At 39.5% G+C, this 6029-nt stretch overlaps 1 non-coding gene across 1 annotated transcript; it reads right to left on the bottom strand.

Annotated features, from left to right (window-relative positions):
• Positions 1-1801: 1801 nt before the first annotated feature.
• Positions 1802-1910, bottom strand: TRNAL-CAA. Its single transcript has 2 exons — positions 1873-1910; positions 1802-1847 (listed from the first exon to the last, which is right to left on the bottom strand). It is a non-coding gene; the product is annotated as a tRNA-Leu (tRNA).
• Between the last annotated feature and the right edge of the window lie 4119 nt (positions 1911-6029).

Genomic DNA, 6029 nt, shown 5'->3' with positions numbered 1-6029 from the left:
ACAGCTCCCCTATGAGGAAAGGCTGAAGAGGTTAGGGCTGTTCAGCTTGGAGAAGAGATGGCTGAGGGGGGGATATGATAGAGGTCTTTAAGATCATGAGAGGTCTTGAATGAGTAGATGTGAATCGGTTATTTACACTTCCGAATAATAGAAGGACTAGGGGGCATTCCATGAAGTTAGCAAGTAGCACATTTAAGAATAATCGGAGAAAATTCTTTTTCACTCAATGCACAATAAAGCTCTGGAATTTGTTGCCAGAGGATGTGGTTAGTGCAGTTAGTGTAGCTGGGTTCAAAAAAGGTTTGGATAAGTTCTTGGAGGAGAAGTCCATTAACGGCTATTCAAGTTTACTTAGGGAATAGCCACTGCTATTAATTGCATCATAATAACATAAGAAAATGCCATACTGGGTCAGACCAAGGGTCCATCAAGCCCAACATCCTGTTTCCAACAGTGGCCAATCCAGGCCATAAGAACCTGGCAAGTACCCAAAAACTAAGTCTATTCCATGTTACCATTGCTAATGGCAGCGGCTATTCTCTAAATGAACTTAATACCAGGTAATGGACTTCTCCTCCAAGAACTTATCCAATCCTTTTTAAACACAGCTATACTAACTGCACTAACCACATCCTCTGGCAACAAATTCCAGAGTTTAATTGTGCGCTGAGTAAAAAAGAACTTTCTCTGATTAGTTTTAAATGTGCCCCATGCTAACTTCATGGAGTGCCCCCTAGTCTTTCTACTATCCGAAAGAGTAAATAACCGATTCACATCTACCCGTTCTAGACCTCTCATGATTTTAAACATCTCTATCATATCCCCCCTCAGTTGTCTCTTCTCCAAGCTGAAAAGTCCTAACCTCTTTAGTCTTTCCTCGTAGGGGAGCTGTTCCATTCCCCTTTTAATTTTGGTAGCCATTCTCTGTACCTTCTCTATCGCAATTATATCTTTTTTGAGATGCGGCGACCAGAATTGTACACAGTATTCAAGGTGCGGTCTCACCATGGAGCGATACAGAGGCATTATGACATTTTCCGTTTTATTCACCATTCCCTTTCTAATAATTTCCAACATTCTGTTTGCTTTTTGACTGCCGCAGCACACTGAACCGACAATTTCAATGTTTTATCCACTATGACACCTAGATCTCTTTCTTGGGTTGTAGCACATAATATGGAACCCAACATTGTGTAATTATAGCATTGGTTATTTTTCCCTATATGCATCATCTTGCACACTACCTGAACACCTTTCCAAGGGGAGTAACTGAGCTGAACTATTCAACTTTTTTACTTAGGTATACACTGCTCCTAGCTTATTTCTAGCTTCTGGCTACTTTTTGGGTTGTTTTTTTTTTTGTGGGGTTTTTTTTTCAATACAAACAGTTAGTATTAAACACAAACACTCAGTTCTTTAAAAGTCTGGAGAACACTCAGTTCTACAGACTTTTAAAAATAAACACACTACCTACTGCTACCTTATTGACTGACTAAAAATACAGTCTAACTTGTTTATTCACTGCCTACCTACTGCTACCTTATTGACTGACTATTTAAAAATACAAACAGTCTAACTTGTTTATTCACTGCCTTTCTGACTATTAAAGGCACAATCACACAAACACACTAAATAATATTCCCAAATAGTTAACTTTGCCCCAATACTTTTAAAAAAGACAATGTCCCAAGCAAAAACTTACTGATTCCTTTCAGCCACCAGCAAGGTGATCCTCTCCTCTCAGTGTTCCCACTGGAATGTCAAAAAAATAAGCCTGAGGTTCTAAACTACAGGATGAGCATGTCAGAAGTGGGATTTGAACCCACACCTCCATCAGGAGACCAGAACACCCAGCACAGGGAAGCAGGAAGACTTGAGTCTGGTGCCTTAGACCACTCAGCCATTCTGACAACTTGGCTTGGTTTGGCCTCTGTTGGAAACAGGATGCTGGGCTTGATGGACCCTTGGTCTGACCCAGCATGGCAATTTCTTGTGTTCTTATGAGGTTCCACCATAATCAAGGTGGAGCCCAGCTGCTTGACCTGAGCATTCAAAAAGGAGAGCAGCTTTTAGGGATCAATTTTCAAAGAACTCCATATAGGTTATGTGCATAAAATCAAGGTATTTTCTTTGATGTATTTATTTATTTTATTTATTTAAAATCTTTTCTATAACGGTATTTGATGGGGACCATCCTATCGGTTTACATTAATTAAGATTAACATATCATTAACATTAATTAACATAACATTAAGATAACATTTACATTAATTAACATTAACATAAATGTTAATTTAGCTCTCCATGCTAATCAATTGAATTTGTACTATCCTGCATTACTATTAGGTATGTTTTGTTAAACTTTTTTCTCTCTCGCTTAAATATCCCGAATTGTACTCCCTGTTCATTGTAACTTTCTCTCATTTAGTTAAATGGTTTCCCCTAGATCTACTGTAAACTGGTACGATAAGACTTGTCTTGAGCATCGGTATATTAAAAGAATTTAAATAAATAAAATAAATAAATAGATAAAAATGTATAACATAACAATGAACATAATTAACCTGTACACTTTATCAAATGAACTATGCTTATAACGACTACGATAACATTGTTAACAAGCATGTGAATTTCTGTACACTCTGTTAAACATCGATACTTTGTAAACCATTGTGATGGCGAAACCAAACGACGGTATATAAAACTCGATAAATAAATAAATAAAACAAAAACGATATACTGAATAATATACATCAAATGAATGTATACTAATTAGTACACCATTAGCAATATAACAGATAAGCTCTCGAACAGACATCCATACATTAACCACATAATTACAATTTATCCTCTAGCCTGAGTCATATCCCATATACAAACAGTCATACCATTAGTAAGTGCATACTGCATTTTCTGACTTCTGCCTTCACTGTTTCCATTATTAGTTCTACCTTGTTACATTTTTTTCTTGGCCTGTTTTACCTTCATCAAATGCTTGTTGTAGCCCTTATGTGTGGTAAGCAAATTTTCAGACGGTCAAAAAGATATAATTTTGTGTGTATTTCTATACGAGTAAAATAGATGGTATTCTGAGGTGAGGTTTGAAGTATGTGCACTAGTAAATATTTTGTAAGCAGTGTATGTGTGATTTAAATGCACATTTTTACATCCACTATTTGAGTCACAGAAATGAAATCACACTTGTCTTTTGTTTGCAGTTTTTGAATGGGAGATCTGAGTTAAGTGGTGGGGAGTCAGGATGAAGTGGTGGAGGATCCAGGTGAATTGGTGGAGGTCCCAGTGAACTGGCAATTAAAAGTTTACTCATAAGTAAGTATTTTCATAAGCAGAGTACTCTCATATGTTATAAAATAGCTGCCTCTACTCTTAAACTGAGGGTTATTGCATGCACAGGTTACAATTATTTCCTGTGTAAAATACATATGCATACTTTTATAAAATAGGTGCATAAACTATGTAGACCCACGCATTAAAAAAATGTGCACATACTGAAACATACATGCATACTTCCAGGATGGAGATATGTGGTAATTTATAAACTATGCGATCGCTACCATACAGTTTATAACATACAGACTTTATTTTAGACACACCAACTTATGTGTTTGTAGGATAAACATGTTCTTGTTAAACAGGTTGTGCAGCTCAGCTTTCTGGCTCCCTGTCAGGAATACGGCGGTCTGATCAACTACCTACATGCCAGGGACAGGATGAGTCCGAGTGGGCAGTAGCAACTGTTGACACATAACATGGGGGGATAGTGATCAATCATTTCTCTCTCGCACGCACACTTGTTTACGGCACGGTATAAAAGAGTAGGACTTTCCAGTATCCGGCGGGAGTAGGAGATATTGCCTCTATAGACGTATAGAGTGCTGGACACTGAAAACCCCCTTCTTGCCTTTGCTGACCTGATGACTCCTCGATACAAGGCTGATGACACGAAGGGTGCTGGATGGCATATGCAATCATGTGGTATGTAAATAACTTTCTGTAAATAACGTATATTACCATGATGTCACATTAATAAATGATGTCATAGATATTGTGTCAGAGTACCTTACTCTCTCATTCCCAACATTTGGCGTCACTGAACAGGATGTCTCTATTTAAAAGGAAAAACGGAAAAGAGACATCTGAACCACCAAGCCCGGTGGATCTAAAAATTCCCGGATGGGAAAAAACCCGTATAAAATGTTGGCCCAGGAATGGGCTATGAATACAGGGCTCACGGAGGCTTGGGATATAGGAGGAGAACCTTTAGATATTGTAAATCAACTCCAACAGGTCCCCGTAGTAAAAGGAAAAGAATTTGGGACAGTGGGACAGAGAGGATGGGTAGTATTAACAGGATATAGGAAATGTCATGAACAAAAAAGCGTGTTGCAAGAGAAATTAGTTGAACTAGAGCGAGAGATAGACAACCTCCTCAAAGATAATGTTATGTTTAGGTGTCACTTAGAGACGTTTAAACAGAAGGCAGAACATTATCAGACGGTGGCTGAATGAGCCGCTGTGCAGGTAGCGCAACACAAATATAGAAAACGAAGAGGAAGAGGAAATCATTCTAAAATACGAGCATGTATTATGAAAGATGACTGGGATCCAGAGATATGGGACGGGGACATATGGGACTCTACGGACAGTGAGGAGGAGGCAGTAATACCCCCTCCCCCCGTAGAGCAAGCCTGACCCATAGTCAGGCGTAAATTAAAGCAGACCAGCGATGGTAGAGCTATAGAACAGGAGGGAACACAAGTAATGGAGGACTTCACCCAACAAGAAGTAAGTGAGATATTGGATCGCATGGGGCAAAAACCAGGAGAACCTATTGACTGCTGGCTAGTGAGATTATATGAATCGGGGGCGGGAGACATGATTGATCAAAAAGATGTTAAAAGATTCACTATGATTTCTACCGATCCCGAGGTAAGGGCAGCTATCAGAACAGTAGTTTGGCAAGGGGACATGACGGACTTGTTTCGAGTAGTTGCCACTGCTACTAAAACAAGGTATAGCACTGTATTAGATTGGCCCATCAGTAACAAACCATTATATAATATGCATGATATTATACAGCGTATCAAAGAAATTAACATGCAAACATGGTGTCTGAGGAATCTGCAGGGAGATTTCCTGGACCTACCCCTGCCCGGTACGGCTCGGGCAGAGATTATGCTTACCATAATCCCGGCACACAGGTTCATTATGTTGACCTTGCTATTAAATACGGCTGAGAAGAAAATTGGAGATTTGATTCAGGCAATCAGAGAGGTCCTAGATTTAGGGATACAGGAGCGCAATGATAAGACTTTCACATTTAAAGGCCAAGTATGTGACAGAGGAGAAGGTATTCAAAAGAGATACAGGGATCTCCAAAACCGAGATATGGACGCCCGGGTGTCAAGGAGAGATATGTTTGCAGCATTGATAGCTGCTGGAGTGGCTAAAGAGAAAATAGATGGTATTCCAACCAAAGACATGTATAAATTGTATCTGCAAAAATGCAAGGGTAAATAAAACAAAGTTTACGTGGAAAGGGAGGAAGACTGGGGAAAAGTGTTACTAACAAAGATGAAACAATTGTTGCAAGAGAAAAAAGAGCAAGAGGTAAATTCTACAAACCCCTTCATAAACGAGTCTGAGTCCGTACAACCCAGCGCCCCACCTCAGGAGGCCAATAGTACCAGACTGTATCCGGACTTATCCTGAGCACAATAGGAAAAAGGCCATACCCCCCAAATCGCTGCCGTCACCGTGGATAATCGCCCCCATATTGGGGTAGAAATCCAATGGCGAAATGGGGCACAACAGGTGATGGCTTTAGCAGATATGGGGGCGGAGGCCACTTTAATATTTGGAATTCCCAAGAAACATGGGGAGCAAAAGGTAGAATTAGCGGGTCTTGGAGAAAAAACTGTGATAGGAAAACGAACCATAATTTCTTTAGTCGTGGGAGGATACAAAATTCCTCAAGCTAAAGTAGTAATTGTACCCATTAAGGAATA

Source organism: Rhinatrema bivittatum, chromosome 3 (genome assembly GCF_901001135.1).
Source record: "Rhinatrema bivittatum chromosome 3, aRhiBiv1.1, whole genome shotgun sequence".
NCBI classification, from domain to species: Eukaryota; Metazoa; Chordata; class Amphibia; order Gymnophiona; family Rhinatrematidae; genus Rhinatrema; species Rhinatrema bivittatum.
This window is presented reverse-complemented; position numbering and strand designations above follow the sequence as displayed.